At 51.4% G+C, this 17,618-nt stretch overlaps 1 protein-coding gene and 1 pseudogene across 5 annotated transcripts in view; one reads left to right on the top strand and one right to left on the bottom strand.

Moving 5' to 3' along the window:
- The window catches only part of LOC148016774 (cilia- and flagella-associated protein 251-like), a 250,920-nt gene that overhangs the window by 196,987 nt on the left and 36,315 nt on the right, over positions 1–17,618 (bottom strand). The window lies entirely within an intron of this gene.
- Positions 2,442–4,541, top strand: LOC148016775 (uncharacterized; annotated as a pseudogene).

Raw genomic sequence — 17,618 nt, 5'->3', positions numbered from 1 at the left:
GACGGGACCTGCAGGCGGGACGACGGGGCCTGCTACGGGACGACGGGACCTGCGGCGGGACCTGCAGGCGAGGGCGACAGGGCCTGCAGGCGAGGGCGGCGGGGCCTGCGACAGGCGTAGCAACGGCAGGAACCTCTCTGTCGGCGAACGGGCGAACGGGCGCAGGGCAGGGCAGGGCAGGGCGAACGGGCGAACAAGCACAGGGCGGACGACGAAACGCGACGGTCAGACGACCGTCAGTAGCGCGACCAACTTAGGCGACGCCATCGCGAGCTCCGTTCCGTCTCTCTCTCTCTCTCTCTCTCTCTCTCTCTCTCTCTCTCTCTCTCTCTCTCTCTCTCTCTCTCTCTCTCTCTCTCTCTCTCTCTCTCTCTCTCTCTCTCTCTCTCTCTCTCTCTCTCTCTCTCTCTCTCTCTCTCTCTCTCTCTCTCTCTCTCTCTCTCTCTCTCTCTCTCTCTTTTTTTCGTAAAAGGTAATTGTATTAATTACGAAAAAATACAAGATTACTTGATTACAAGATAGTTGATGACACTAAGCCATCAGGAGAAGTTCTCTCGCTCTCTCTCTTTCTGATTCTCTCTCTCTCTCTCTCTCTCTCTCTCTCTCTCTCTCTCTCTCTCTCTCTCTCTCTCTCTCTCTCTCTCTCTCTCTCTCTCTCTCTCTCTCTCTCTCTCTCTCTCTCTCTCTCTCTCTCTCTCTCTCTCTCTCTCTCTCTCTCTCTCTCTCTCTCTCTCTGGGGCGCGGCCTATGAGACCCACCTGAGTTTTGCAGTGTGGAACTGCAACGGAGCTATGAAGACAGATGCAGGATTATTCCAGGAGACCTTCACCGGCAAGGACATCGTCCTCTACACAGAAACCCACCAAAGCCCAGGCACCTACTTACCAGAAGTGAGGGTGTATAGATGGGAGACGGCATGCCGCCCTAGAGCCCGAACAAAAGGAGGGACCCGAAGGTCCGGAGGGGTGGCTGTTTTGTACAGGGAGGAGCTACAGCCCATGGTGCAAGTCATGCGGAAAGATGAGGAAGCCCAGTTCATGTGGATCCGAATACACACAGATCGCCCCCGAGACATATACATGGCAGTGTGCTATTTCCCACCAGCACACTCCCCATACGCACCACAGAAGGGCGAGTCACCATACCTACCACTGTACGAAGATATCATGCACTACTCCAGCTTGAGGGATGTCATGTTGCCTGGAGACTTCAATGCACGCACAGCACAAAGGTAGACCCCCTTCTTCGAGAGCGAAGACCACATGTACAAAGAGATTGCACCGGAGGAGGTAGGACTCAACCGGGTGTCACAGGACACAGCTGAGTGCACCAAATATGGCGAACGCCTACTGGCATTAGGGGGGGCACACGGACTGGCCATCCTCAACGGCCTCGACAGATGACCCGAGTCAGATGCCCTCACATGCTTCCCACACAAGCACGTGGCCAACTGCATCGGACGGGGGGCACATGGAGCACCCACACAGAAACTGGGAGCAAGCACAATGGACTATATCCTCGGCCCTCTATCACTTATCCCCGACGTTCAGTCCTTTAAAATATCACCTCGCCCACTCGCAGTGGCTGCCGACCATGCATACCTACAATTTGACATAACCTGCAGGTATGACCTAACCCCCCCAGCAAGCAACCCCCCCCCAAGATTCCCCAGGTACCACTTTACTAGGCTAACTGCGAGCGCATACTCCGACCATCTCTATTGGAGCCTGCAAGAAATGAACCCCCACGCACCCCTGGAGGAGGTCACAGCATAGTTGGCGGGCACACTACACACCTCAGCTGCCGAATACTTCCCCCACACATCCCCCTCCCCCCACCCCACCCCTCTGAACAAGAATGTCCCATAGAATAGCTGGTACGACGCAGAGTGCAAGGAAACCCGGCTCCGTCTTCAACAGAACGAAGCACGGGGAGTACACACGCATAAACAGGCACGCTTGATCTTCTGTCGCCTAGTGCGATGGAAGAAACGAGCCTACCTCTCCAAAGTGGAACACGAATTCTACCAGCTATTCTTAGGACAGGACAGCAAAGAGGCATGGAAGGCGTTTCAGGAACCCCGAGCCCAGACGCCCATCACCTCCCCAGACACTTGGCACGCATATGCAACCTCACTATACCAAGTACCCAAGCACCCCCAGCTACCCCGGCCCCCAGGGAGCAGACCCGGATCATCCACATTCTTCAGCACGGGGCGGGTTCGGGACACCATTGACAGACTCCAAAATGGCCGTGCCCAAGACCACGAAGGCTTGGTAGTAGAGCATTTGACCCATGCTAGAGACATACTGGCACCTCTCCTAGCACACATGTTCAACAGAGCCCTATGCGAAGGCTTCCCAGCCAGTTGGTCAGCCAACACCATAATACCTATCCTGAAGGCCGGAGACCCCATGGTTCCCACGAACTACCGAACAGTCATGGTTGGCCATGTACTAGCCAAGCTCTATGGATCCATACTGGACCACGAACTGAGCAAGTGGGCAGAGCAACACCAACACCAAGCAGCAGGACAAGCAGGGTTTAGGAGGGGGTTCTGCACCCTTGACCATATCCTCACACTGAGAGCCATCATAGAGGAGGGCAGAGCACATGGAAGACGGGTGTACTGCTACTTCGTGGACTTCCGCAAGGCCTTTGACACAGTCCCACGAGCGAGGCTCACGCAGAGACTACAGGAACTGGAGGTACCAACCGAAATACGATGGGGGATACTGGCACTATACGAATCGGTAATGGGCCGAGTTCGGGCACCGGGAGGGCTGTCAAAGGAGATCACCAGTACCATCGGAGTCAAGCAGGGATGCCCACTCTCGCCCACCCTATTTGGCCTCTACATTGATGAGATCTCAAAGTACATAGATAGATTGGGCGAGGTGGGATCGAGCCTGGGAGGGACACTGATACCTATCTTACTATATGCGGACGACATAGTCCTCATCTCTAGCACACCCGAAGGGCTGCAGCGCCAACTGGACGCACTACAGGCCTTCTGCCAAGACAAAGACCTAACTGTGAACCTGGGGAAAACCAAGGTCATGGTGTTCAACACGTCAACCCAATGGCTCCATCGGTCGGTACCCCCCTTCACATACGGTGGAGAAACCGTGGACGTGGTCCAAAGATACGTCTATCTGGGAATTACATTCTCTGGACCGAGATTTACCCTGAGAAAAGCCGCGGAAGATAAACTAACCCGAGGCTATGCAGCCCTCGGGTCAATGGAGAACCAATGTGCCCACATATAGTCCCAGGAACCCCGGACAAAACTCTGGCTTTTTGACACCTTGGTCACACCAACCCTCCTATACGGGGCTCCCATATGGGGGTCCAATCTCTACCACACGCGGAGGGCCCCACAGGATCAGCCACTGCCTGAGGAGGAGGCCACCTATGAGGGATGGGACCAGATGGAGAGACCCCTAGTACTTATGATCTCACGGATGATCCGAAGCAAGCCCTCCGTACCACACGAGATCATCCGCGCAGAGCTAGGGGCACCGCCCCTCGTGGCTAAGGCCCTTTTCCAAACCGTGACCTTCTTGCGCCGAATATGGGACCTGCCCCGGCACCAGTACCCCAGACTCGCCCTGAAGTCATCCAAACAGCTAGCAACACAAGGGGACACTGAGTGCTGGTATGCCCGAACAGAGACCTGGCTACGGCTCCACGGCCTGCACATGGACCACCTCCCCCCACTACAATACAGCCTAGACTGCCCACACCTGGAGCTCAGCCGAGAGGAGGTAAATCGCATCACCAGAATGGATATCATCCAGACAGACACCGCCAGGACATGGGTGACCCCCACATCGGAACTAGGAACCAAGAAGGCTTTCTACCGAGAACACTTCCTGCATATCTCCCCGGACGGCTTCATCACCCGCCCAAGCTACATGGACACACACCTGTCTCATGGGGTCAGAAGTGCCATCGGACAGATCCGCACGTCCTCACACCAACTACGGATCGAAACGGGCAGATACGGGGCCAACCCCTTCCCCCCAGAAGACCGAATCTGTCAGCTCTGCCATCTCGAGCCAGAGATAGAGGAACACTATATCTGTAGATGCCCAGTGTACTACGAAATCCGGGGACGCTTCCACTGCCTATTCAGCGAAGGATTCGGACCACTCTCCAACGTGATGGAATTCAAAGACCAGAGATGCCTGGGGCTCTTTCTACTGGAAATACGACGCCACAGAGACCACCTCCTACGAACCACGGAGCAAAGACAAGGAGCCACCAACCAACGCACACTCAACGACTTCTACCAAATACTAGCTACCCTCCCCACCACCGAGGCCCCACCAGCCCAACCGGCCTCCCGGCCCCCGGGGACCACCTTAGAAATAGCCACAGCGAGAGGTAAAGCCCGGCGACCACGCCCCGCCGGCCCCCATCCCCGCAGAAGACACTGGTCGAAGATACAAGGGATACTACGCCGCCATCGGAGGGCCCTGCCCCGCCGCTTTAGCCTCTCCATGCTAGACCGACCCATGCGGGACATCTTAGGATGAACACCCCAGGAGCAATTCCACACCGCACTGGGAGTACCTCTAGATTGTATCTAGTCCAGATATCATTTTGTACCTACTCAATTTAGTTCAACATAGCATAAATGTTAGCTTCACTGGGACTTTTGAAATCTCCCAGACATTTGTATGCAACATTTTGGTCTCATAGGCCAACTTGGCTTGTTGTAGACGTTAATATAACTTTCTTTCTTTCTTTTCTCTCTCTCTCTCTCTCTCTTTTTTTTTCGTAAATCTCTCTCTCTCTCTCTCTCTCTCTCTCTTTTTTCGTAAAAGGTAATTGTATTAATTACGAAAAAAATACAAGATTACTTGATTACAAGATACATGACGACAATCCAAGCCATCATGTGAAGAGGTTCTAAGTACTACAAGTTACAATGTCATGGCAAGGATGCGGAGGAAATTGCCATATGCCAGGGACGGAAATCCTCCGTAGAGAGCAAATCAGAACGATGGAGAAGAGCTAACTGCCAATACAAGAGGCCCTTAAGCCTTACAATATGCCGCTGAACATTATAGGCGGAGTCAAACAGAAAAGCATTCCGAATGGTCCAATTATGCCAACAGCCCCAGTATAGAAGAAAGTGAAACATGAGCTTCATATGTGGCTGTGTGGGAGTGGGGTATTTGGGCTGGCCAAAAACCCAATCAAAGGGGCGCAGGGTGATACCAACCCCCCTCGCCAAACAGCCGACAAAAGTAACCAGACTTTCTTTGCGACGGGGCAAGAAATAAAACGGTGGCAGGCGGATTCCATAGTAGTGGTGCAAAAGAAACAGGTGCCATTGGAGATTCGTCGCTTGGAAAGAGCCGAAGCAAGCGGAAGACCCCCAATCATCACTCTCCAAAGAAAGACTTTATATTTAAAGGGTGTCTTGTTCAACTAGCCCTGCATCACAGTTGCCCTCCACCAGGACCGGGATTTTCGTAGGCCCCATAAAGCATTGGCTTTGGTAACTAACCATTGTTGATCTTTGATCAGAATATGATAAACTTGATTAGCAGTAGCTTTGCTTAAAGGCAGCTGGCCTTGTAGATCCCAATCCTGCCAGGGATGATCTGAAGCAAGGGCAGGAAAGGGTTGTCTGCTGTGGAGCACCGTCAAAAGCTGTTCCCATAAAGGCCTATATCCACGAGGGATCCTGAAAAGCCTCCTAGCTGTACGAAACGATATAAGCACATTGCGACTGGCAAGGGTGGCATCCGCAACCGAAGACAAGCTCAAACGTGCCATCCGGTTGAATTGTGGTCTAAGCTCATGTTTACCTTCCCACGAAAGTAAACGCGAGACTGCCAATAATTCCAATTGAAAAGAGTTAGTTGCCAAGCGATCCTCCGTTGGATGCCACTGAGCCTTTTGAAGGACGTGTTGCCAGGAACACACCAAATGAGTAAGCAACGATGAAGAAGAACTGGAGAACCGCGAATCAGCATTACGAACATGCCACCAAGAACTCCGGATTTGGGTATTGCCATGCAGAAGCCTGCAGAAGCCCATGGCCCTCAAGGAAATAACGGGCTATAGCGACCCACGGATGATGATCCGAGCACATGGCGCGGAAAAGAGACCAACGAAGTGCCTGCATGTGAGTTTGGGCATCTAAAATAGCTCCGCCACCCATGCGTTTGGGGGTGCACACATGCGACCACGAGATCCAGGAAATACCTGCATGCAAGGAGTCCTTCTTCCATAGCATGAAGCGAATAGACTGGGTAAGAGCGTTCAGAGTCTTAGTAGTCCAGGGCAACAGCGGCAAGAAATATGTGAGCATTGGCAACATAATTATCTGGGCTACTTTGAGGCGAACATGGAAGGGCCAGGCCTGAGACTTCCAATACATAAACTTAGCCACCATTTTCTGAGAAATCCACTGCAGAAGCTGCTTTGGGGGAACATCAACACCCAAAGGGTAGCCAAGATGCCTGACAATGGAGCCACGAGGAACAACCAGACCCTGCCACTCCAAGGACTGCAAATCCGACTCCGTGCAGCTTAGAATGGCTGATTTGAGCGCATTGATACGAAGGCCTGACGCCTGACCAAAGAGACCCCAAACATCCAATGCTTTTCGAAGGTTATCCTTGTCCGCACGCAAAATCATAAAGCTATCATCCGCCAGGGATTGGCTAATGAAGTGCTCTCCTGTAGGAAGCGACAGTCCGGCCAACTGAGAAGAGGCGGCCATATGTGATAACATGGAAAGAACTGGATGTGTCGCAAGGGCAAAGAATAAAGGGCTCAAAGGGCACCCCTGTCTGACAGAGCAGGCAAGGACAAATGGCTCAGTAACACCTCCGTTCAGCATGACTCGCGAAGACGCCGCCGCACTAATGGTGTAGATTAGACGAGACATCCGAGCACCAAAGCCCATAGCAAACATAAGTTCAGCAACGAAAGACCAGTCCAGATAGTCAAACGCCTTTTCCAGGTCCAGTTGAATCAGTACTACCTCCTGATTAGAATGCCTGGCATAATCAATGGCCAGTTGGGCATTCAAAACATTGTGTAGAATATTGCGGCCCTTAATGAAACCATACTAGAGAGGGTGCACAAGGGCAGGGAGATGCTTATGGAGCCGATTCGCCATTACTTTGGAAAAGATTTTGTACATTGAACCCATCAAAGAAATTGGGCGCCACTGTGTCAACTTAGATGGCGAAGGAACTTTGGAAGCAGTTTAATAAGTCCTTGTTTCCATGAGGGAGGCATGATCCCCGTGTCCCACACCTACTGAAACAAAGCCTACAATGGTTTCGCCAGTTGGGAAGCGAAAGCTTCAAAGAACTCATTGGTGAGACCATCCCAACCCGGACTTTTATCTTTGGGCAAGTGTAACAAGACGTCCATAACCTCTGCCTCACCAATATCTGACTCCATAGTAACTTACATGTCCTGCGGAAGCTGATTGCGGACCAGGTCATAAAAAACCGAACGGACCTGAGTAATTTGGGCTGAAGGTGGAGAAGCGGAACCGAGAAGGTCACGGAAATAATTCCTGCACATATGCACAATAGTCTGTGGATCCAAGATAAGGTGGCCTTCTGCATCCTCGAGTCTGGTCATATTCTCTCGAGCAGGAGAGGCATGGAGAGCTCGAAAGGCGGGCAGACGAAGTCGCAGCAGCCGTCCAGCGAGCAGGCGCAAGGCGTGAACAAAGGCGAGTGCAGGGACAGACAACGAGGGAAGATTAACAGGCGCAGGTACAAATGGGTGGCGGTACCTGCGACAGGTATGGCAACGAAAGGTACTACGGGCGCAGCAACGGCACGTACCGACAGGGTCCGTGGCTGCGCAGAGTCGATGACATGGGCGCTAGGTCACGAGGGATGAAGGCCCGCCATCGCTGTCCTCTCGCACGACCGCCATGTCAAGAAGCTCTCTCTCTCTATCCGCAACGGCACGCTGGCATACACCCTTCTCTCTCTCGCCGCAGGGGGGGCCATAAACAAAGAAGCATCATGCTCTTGGCTTAACAGAAGCAGATCACAGTCCTCTTCTTGATTACGGCTCTGAGCGGACTATTGCAAAGATTCGAATCAAATCTCTCTCTCGATTCGATGGGCTGGACGGGATAAACGTCCCAAGGACAAAATCTGTGCACATTAAAGTGATCACTCAACACTCCGCTGCGAGATCCGGGAACGAACAGCCTTGTGACAGAATTATCTTGTTGGAGCTTTCAAGCAGCCATGTACAGTCTCAATCAAGTTTACAGATGCAGAAACACGAAAGCAGGCCTCCATTCGTAAAGAAAATGGTCTCTCCTCAACATTTCCTGTCTTTCACAGTAGACAGACAGTAGCAGGGGAGGTGTGGATAGATCCATTGCCAGGCAAGAGAGTGGAGCACTTGGGTGTGAAAGTTGAACTTCTTGGGCAAATAGAGTTTTCTTTAGAAAGAGGTCATGTATACGACTTCACATTTTTGGGCATTGGAGGATCTGGCATTTCTGCTCTCGCTTTTCATGCTCTAAAACAGCCTGCCCAGCTTGGGGTCACATACATTCAGATTCGTAGTGTGCAGGATTTTTCTGTTTTTCCAAAGGGTTACACATTGTCAAGCTTAGAGGCATTGCAGAAGGAAGGCTCCTAGAATGTGCAAGTTGGGACAGCATTTGTGGATGTGCAGTTTCAGTTTCAGGAGGAGGTGAAAAGTGGGAAACTTTCTTCATTGAAGGTGGTCTCTCTGACATTCAACAGGTCTATCGAGGGGGGGTTTCCCCGTGAGGCCACATGCCGCTCTAGTTCTATAACGTGGAGCTTCTAATCAGCCAGGCTATCAAGGAGGCGAAGAAAGATTTCAAGAAGGATGCGGATAATGCCTTGAACCAAGAAACCCGCCAGCTCCATGAGAGGATCCGGCGACTGGAGGAGATGGTGAAGACACTCACGGAAGAGAAGAGGGATCTCAAAACCGACCTGGACAAGCTACAAACGGAAGTGTCACATCTACGGGAGGCAAGAGAGGACGCGGATTTCAAAGCGGACCTCCGAGAGGCTATCACGAAGGAATGCCGAGAGGACCTCCAGGTATGCATTAAAACCAAAGTTGAGGCTTCGAGAGAGGGATGGGAGGAAAAAATCAAAGCAAACATGAAGGAAGAATTAGAAGGGAATAAGGAGGGGTGGATTGAGGTAGTGAAGAAGAACATTAAGAAGAAGGTCCAGAAAGAAAATAAAAAGGAGGTAGTCCGGGTTCAGGAGACCTTAGAGGAGGAGAGGCTCAGGAACGCGCGTAGATTGAACGTGCGTATTACCGGGCTCCCCGAAGGGGCCTCTCCGGAGGAGGACGCACGCGGGCTATGCACCCGACTAGGGTACACGAGCATGCCCTTTACTCAAGCATGGCGTGCAGGACGAGATACTACCAGGGTCAGAGCTCTGATACTACATATGAGCACACCGGAGGACAGAGCCGCTTTCTTTCAGAAGCGGATTTCGCTCCGAGGGATGACTGGGGCTCCCATCTTCATGGATGAGGACCTGACTCAGATGCAGATTGCACACAGACGAGCATGCATGCCACAGATACTCCAACCACGTAGAGAAGGCCGTAAGGCCTTCTATCGAGATGGCCGGATTTTTATAGATGGACGCCCCACCAAATAGGGGGGCGTGGCCTATGAGACGGGGCAGAGGACTGTACAGGAGACCCCGATACGTGTGGCAGTTTGGAACTGCAACGGCTCCCTATGGTCACGACCGGACAGACTTGAGGAGATTTTACCCGACCATGATGTTATATGCCTCACAGAGACACATGAGAGCCCAGAGAGAGGGCTCCCACGCATTACAGGATTTGAGTGGGTATCTGCATACCGGGCTACTACTAGGCAGAGCACATCTAGGGGCTCAGGAGGGGTGGCAGTTCTATTCCGTCAGGGGATACAAAGACATATCCAGTTAGTGAGACAAGATGAGGAGGCCAGTTACATATGGATCAGAGTGCAGATATTAGATGAGAGATGGATCTATATGGCAGTATGCTACTTTTCACCACGAGGGTCCAGATATGCTACTACGCAGGGTGATATTCAGGCCAGAGATTCCCCCTCCCCTTATTCACAGCTCTCAGAGGACATTATTCTGTATTCTAGTTTAGGTGAGGTCTTCCTTATGGGGGACTTCAATGGGCGCACACAGAGCCGACAATGTGAGAGTTTTGATATGGAGCAGCCAGAGATCATGAGAGCATTAGACCCTGAGGAGTTGGGGATCAGTAGGGAGTCAGCAGATACTGGGCCAGACACCACAGGGTATGGAGGGCATTTACTTGAGCTTGGTAGTACACATCATCTCGTTATTTATAACGGGATGGCACGATGGCCATATTCAGGAGGTCTTACATGCTTCCCATATGGGGGGGGGCGAGAGTACTGTAGATTATCTGCTCGGACCGATCAATGGGATGCATACTATCGAGTCCTTCGGCCTTGGGAGACTTCCACTCGGTGCCAATCACACCTTTCTCAGTTTCTCACTCCTCACCTCATTACCATCACCACCTGCAAATATCATACCCCACATGCATACTACCATACACTTCACTCATGAGCTCTCACATGTTTACTCACAGCATCTGGAGGAGCACATCACGTCACTTGATCCATACGCACCCCTTGATACACTGACCACTGATATCACACGCATTCTGCATGATTCTGCTACACTCAGTTTTCCACATCACACATACACGCACCCCCCTCGGACCGGTACCATGCCACAGAACAGGTGGTATGATGATGAGTGCAGAGATCTACGTCGACAGCTACGCGATTTGGAGGCCAGAGGAGAGATCACACACACAGACAAGCGCAGAGACGCATGCACCGCTTGACCCGCCGTAAAAAGCGGGAATGGGAGGAGGAGAGATATTGGGATATATACCACCTTCTTATGAGCAGAGATTGTGCAGAGCCATGGAGGCAGATCAGAGAACCACGCTCACCCACACCGATACATGACCCTGCAGTATGGCATGGATACGCACAGAGTTTATATCATGTACCCGCATAGCCGCTGATACCCACACCATGTACACCGAGACCAGGTATTTCATCCTTTTTCACCACTAGTATGGTGAAACATGCTATCTCACGGTTACAGCATGGCCGTGCTCGAGACCAGTTTGATCTTCAGGCAGAGCATATTATATATGGCAGAGACACATTGGCTCCACTCATTGCTCACCTCTTCAACCGTGCATTGTCTGAGGGGTTCCCTGACTCGTGGACAGAGCATACCATTGTACCTATCCACAAGTCAGGGGATCCTATGGATCCTAACACATATAGGACCATCATGATTGGGCCAGTTTTATCCAAACTTTATGGCACGGTGATGGAGGAGAAGCTCAGTACGTTGGCAGAGAGAGAGTGCATGCGCACACCCGTACAGGCAGAGTTCAGACGGGCATTTTCTACCATAGACCACATCTTCACTCTCCGTTGTCTGATCGACCAGACATGAGTGAAGAAACAGAGATTGTACTGTTGCTTTGTGGATTTCCACAAAGCCTTTGACACGGTTCCGAGAGAGAGGCTTTTCAGACGCCTACTTGATCTGGGGGTGGATGATGACATGATGTGGGGTATTTATGCACTATATGAGCGGGTTACTGGCAGAGTCAAATGTCCGGGAGGTATATCAGATCCCCTTGTGAGCACCATTGGTGTGAAGCAAGGATGCCCACTCTCACCGACTCTATTTGGGCTATACATTGATGAGATAGCAGAGTTTATTCAACAGCGAGCCGGTGGAGGTATAGATCTCAGTGGAGCCACAGTTCATATCTTACTATATGCAAATGACATTGTGTTGGTCTCAGACTTAGCTCAGAGATTACAGCAGCATTTATTAGCATTGGATGATTTTTGCATACAGAGAGGCATGACAGTGAACCTTGGTAAAACCAAGGTTCTTATATTCCATACATCAGCTCAGATACGCAGACAGAGTATTTTCATGGCAGCAAGAGGGAGTATTGAGGTCACTGGATCATATGTATATTTGGGAGTCACCTTTACAGCAGCTTCAGGGACTTTCTCGATGACACAGGCAGCTCGTGACCGCCTCACTAGAGGATACTCAGCATTGGCTCTTATGGAGCGACAGTGTCATCAGGCACATTTCCAGGAGCCCCGCACCAAGGGGTGGCTCTTTGATACTCTAGTCACTCCAGCACTGATGTATGGAGCAGCTATATGGGGGCCAGGCCTTGCCAATTATGTATGGACATTGATGGAGAGACCTCAGGTGATCATGATATCTAGATTGATTCGCAGCAAGGCCTCAGTCCCACATGACATTGTGCGAGCAGAGCTTGCTGTTAGAGATCATTGCCAGGCAGGCAGGATTGCCTGGGCTGCACAGTCGAACTGCACAGTCCGACTGCCTGCAGCCCAGTCGGCTGCATTTAATGCAGCCGACCTGCCCTATTTTCTGGCGCCCCATTTCAGGCAGTTTTTCGGCTATATATTGTCGACGTTTCCAGCAGTCTGCCCACTTTTCTCTGTCGCAGATTACAGACCGATGCTGTGCAGTTTTCTGTCTCTGTTCACAGATTTCAGACAGCAGACAGTGCAGACTGCAGCAGACTTCGAGGTGGACAGCAGGTCGCATCGTCGAGGTGGAGACACGCAGTCCAGCGCACTGCGCCCGTGTATATCTTTGTATTCAGCATTCTTTATACAGCAGATCTTCATTGTACACTGTCTCTTTCTCTCCCTTCTCTCTCTGCGTTCTCTCTCTCTCAGTCCTACGCTTCTGCACCGCTGCACTCTGACATGGTATCAGAGCAGTGTTTGAGGGCTGACTGAGCGCAGAATTAACCTGAAGGGGAGTTTCCATCGCGACACAAATTTGCGTTTTTTGCGTTTAAGGGCAGACAGGAGGGCTGCGCCTTGGAACAAGGCTGAAACGAGTGTGGGCGCACAGGAAAGGAGTACAGGTGGTGGATTTGCTGCTGTTTACTGCTGTTTGACGCGGAGAAAGTTTGAGTTTTCAACGTAAAAGTGCAGGTTTTGCTTTTTCATCGCCTCCGGCGGGTGAAGAAGCTTCGGGACGCGGAAGAGCCTTAGCAGGCTGAGTTTACCCAGTCAGAGGGGGCTGCTTTTGCGTTTGAGAAGGCATTGCAGGTGAAGATGTCTACAGAGATGGACTTGGAGTTCCAAGCGATTATGGACCGGAAGGTGCCTGTCCTACCGGCTCTTCCTACAGATTAGAAGCTCGACGGCGACAACTACCACATTTGGCGCGTTATGATGTTGGCCATCCTTGAGTCCTATGATTTGGCGGAGTTGGTACAGGAGGATATTGACCGGCCTTCGGTAAGAGATGAGTCCAAACTCTCTTCCGATGCTTGTGCGGAGTTGGCCAGGGCCCAGTCTCATTGGGACAAACTGAATGCCAGGATTCGATCCTTTCTCTTTCTATCATGCACTACAGCCGTGATCGCTCACATCGAGCACTTGACGGTGGCTCGTGAGATATGGCTGGAGCTTGATCAAATGTACAATCGGATGACCCTGATGAAGAGGGTTTCTTTGGAGGTACAGATGCGGACCTTGTCCGTCAATAAGTCTTCTTCGCTAAGGGAACACATTAACAAGCTAAGGTAGCTACAAATGCAGGTTCAGAATGCGGGGAAGCCGATTTCCTCCGAAGACATGGCGATCACACTCTTGTCCCAGTTGCCGCCACGATTCGGTACATTTTACTCTGCCCTTATTGCTTCGGGGCGAGAGTCTACTCTTCGGTGGAAAGAGTTGGTTCCTATGGTCTTGGACCAAGAGGAACAGTTAAAAGGGACAGAATGCTTCCAAGACGGAGGCGTTGACAGGTCAAGCCTCTCAGAAGAAGGGGAAGGACCAAAAGAAGAAGAAAGGGGATAACAAGTCCAAGAAGGACAAGGAGAAGGACAAGGACAAAGACTCCACATGTCATATTTGTGGAAAGATTGGCCATTGGAAGAAGGATTGCCCTGACAAAGACTCGAAGGACACCAAGAAGAAGGAAACCAAGGATTCTGGAGCGGTGGCTGCACCCTCATCAGCTGCATTTCTACATTTAGTTGTCATTGAGGACGCTTCACCGACTGCTTCTGATGCTGCGATGGCGGCTCCCCAAGCTCGAGAGTGGATTGTTGACAGTGGTGCCTCACGGCACATGACTCCTTTATCAGATGGTGTTGCCCAGCTGCGACCTTCGCATGGGCAGGTTCTCATTGGAGACAGCTCTTCAGTTTCTATTGCAGGTCGGGGTAAGATGCAGCTTATTCCGGATGGACGAGGTGGCACCCATACCTCAGAGGTTTTACATGTACCAGGATTAGGATACCATCTCCTTTCAGTTCATAAGATTTGCTCCCTTGGTCTTTTGGTGGAGTTTGACAGTTCTACTGTGCGAGTCCTTGATCGTGAATCGAGGAAGGTTCTATCATCTGGATATGAGGAGAACGGCATTTACAAACTGAAGTCTTCCACTGCCCTCTCTACTCTTCTTCTTACCTCACAGTCACAGTCTGAATTATGGCATGCTCGGTTTGGTCACCTGAACTATGACTATCTTCGGAGGGCGTCACGTGGACAGCTTGTTCGAGGGTTGCCGGATATAGTGGTGAGCCAGCAGCCATGTGTCTCCTGCATACGGGGGAAGCAACATAGAGATGCCATTCCCCACACCGCTTCGCGGCGGTCTACTTCACCGATGGAGTTAGTATCTACGGATCTATGTGGCCCTATGCGGAATGAGTCCCTGCGTGGGAGCTCGTACTTCATGCTGATCGTGGATGATTATAGCAGGATGACATGGGCCTATTTTTTGGCACTAAAGTCATAAGCTTTCTCGCACTTCAAGGATTGGCTTCTCTTTGAGGAGAACCGATCAGGCCGGAAGTTGAAGACCTTGCGATCCGACAAGGGAGGTGAATTTGTGTCTAATGAATTTGCTCGGTTTTGTGCAGATAGAGGAATTCACCAGGAGTTTGCCAATACCAATACTCCTCAAGAAAATGGTATTCTAGAACGGAAGAACCGCAGTGTGATCGAGATGGCGCGCACCATGATGGAGCACCGACAGACCCCTCAGGTTCTGTGGGCCGAGGCTGTGGCTACTGCAGTCCACATCCTTAATCGATCCCCTACTTCGGCCGTGGAAGGGATGACTCCATTTGAGGCTTATTTTGGGACGAAGCCAGATGTTTCTTACTTTCGAGTCTTTGGGTGTGATGCCTATGTTCACATTCCCAAGACTCACCGTGACAAATTTGAAGCGGCTTCCCGAAAACAGGTATTTGTTGGCTACAGCTCCCAGTCCCAAGGCTACCGACTGTATGATCCCGTCAAGCGGGATGTATATACTAGCCGTGATGTGCGGTTTGTGGAGGTTCCGGTTACTTCAACGGGTGAGGAGCATCCCGTTCTTGGAGATCCAGGGGAGAGTTTGGCTCCTTCTACAGTTCCACTGGAGCCTGTGCCTTTTGATTATGATTCTGTTTCTGACACAGAGTCTACTATTCCACCGGATCCTTCTAAGGAGTTACCACCGGTGGACATTCCAGAGTCTTCTACTGATGGAGAACGACGAGGGGAAGTTCAGCCTCCTCCTCGCTGGGCCCGTGACACACTCCGTGATTCAGGGATCGAGGGGGTTCCTGAGGAGTGGGGACCGCAGGATGATCCGCGGCGGTCACAGAGGCACCAGGCGCATTCTTCGGAGCTTGTTTGCTCCAATTATTGTTTGATGTCCCGTGTTATGCAGGATCGAGAGCCCACCTCCGTGAAGGAGGCTTTACAGTCCGCCCCATGGAAGAAAGCTATGGAAGCTGAGTTGGAGGCTATTGAGAGGAATGGCACTTGGTCACTTGTGCCACGCCCCCCGAAGAAGAAGGTGATTGGAGTCAAGTGGGTCTTCAAGACCAAATATCTCAGTGATGGTACTTTGGATAAGCACAAGGCTCGCCTTGTTGCTAAGGGTTTTGCCCAACGCCCAGGGATTGACTGGCATGACACCTTTGCCCCCACAGCTCGTATGGCAACCATTAGAGCTGTTCTTGCTTTGGCTGGCCATAGGAGATGGCCTGTTTATCAGTTGGATGTGAAGTCGGCCTTCCTGAATGGTGATTTGAAGGAGGAGATCTACGTTGAGCAGCCTCCTGGCTTTGGTTCTTCAGATGGGAAAGTCTACAGGTTGAAGAAGGCCCTGTATGGTCTCAAGCAAGCCCCGCGAGCTTGGAACGAGAAGATTGATTCGTTCCTCCAGACTCAGTTGGGATATCGGAGGTCCAAGGCCGATCCGCAGCTGTATGTTCACACTTCCGAGGATGGTTGTGTGCTGTTTGTATTATATATTGATGATTTGATTGTCACAGGTGATGATGCACAGCAGGTCCAGGAGACAAAGTCAGCTTTACATCGGACGTTCGAGATGACGGATTTGGGGCTACTCCATTTCTTTTTAGGCCATGAGATTTATCAGTCTCAGAGGGGGATCTTTCTCTCCCAACAGAGATATGTACAGGAGCTCTTGGTGTCTTTTGAGATGGAAGATTGTCGGGCCCTCTCTACTCCTATGGATCCGAACTAGAAGGCCACTTCCCATTCAGCTTCTCCTTTGGCGGATGCGTCCCGCTATCGACAGTTGATAGGGTCCTTGATTTGGCTTCTCAACACGAGGGTTGATCTATGTTTTGCTATTGGGCTCTTGGCAGGGTTCATGAGTGAACCTAAGACGGTGCATTGGCAGGCTGCTCAGAGGATACTTCGATATCTAAGGGGGACGTCTGATTTGGGGATTCATTACCCCGCAGGGACAGATGGGTCAGATCTTGTACTTGCAGGTTGGAGCGACTCGGATTGGGCCGGTGACGTGGACCACAGGCGGTCTACAACAGGTTACTGCTTTACTTTGGGTGCAGGTGTTATTTCATGGAGTAGCAAGAAGCAGCCCACGGTAGCCCTTTCGTCTACTGAGGCGGAGTATCGGGCCGCGTCTTCCACCACAGGCGAGGTAGTGTGGCTTCGGAGACTGTTGGAGGAGCTTGGGTGCCCCCAGACTCATTCTACATTGCTGCGATGTGACAATGAAAGTTGCATTGCCTTGGCGAGGAACCCTGTTTTTCATGCCCGGAAGAAGCACATTGAGATTCAGTACCACTTCATCCGAGAAAAGCTTCTGGATGAGACCATCACTGTGGAGTATTGCAAGACGGAGGATAATCTTGCGGATTTGTTTACGAAGGCGCTTCCTCAGGCTCTACTTCGGCAACATTCCAGATCCCTCAGGCTTCTGCCCTGCCCCGGCTCTGAGAGGGGGTGTTAGAGATCATTGCCAGGCAGGCAGGATTACCTGGGCTGCACAGTCGGACTGTGCAGTCGTGGCAGTCCGACTGCCTGCAGCCCAATCGGCTCCGACCTGACCTATTTTCTGGCGCCCCATTTCAGGCAGTTTTTCGGCTATATATTGCCGACGTTTCCAGCAGTCTGCCCACTTTTCTCTGTCGCAGATTAGAGACCGGTGCTGTGCAGTTTTCTGTCTCTGTTCACAGATTTCAGACAGCAG

Source organism: Lygodium microphyllum, chromosome 23 (genome assembly GCF_053477565.2).
Source record: "Lygodium microphyllum isolate KBCC chromosome 23, Lygodium_microphyllum_v1.1.10, whole genome shotgun sequence".
NCBI classification, from domain to species: domain Eukaryota; kingdom Viridiplantae; phylum Streptophyta; class Polypodiopsida; order Schizaeales; family Lygodiaceae; genus Lygodium; species Lygodium microphyllum.
This window is presented reverse-complemented; position numbering and strand designations above follow the sequence as displayed.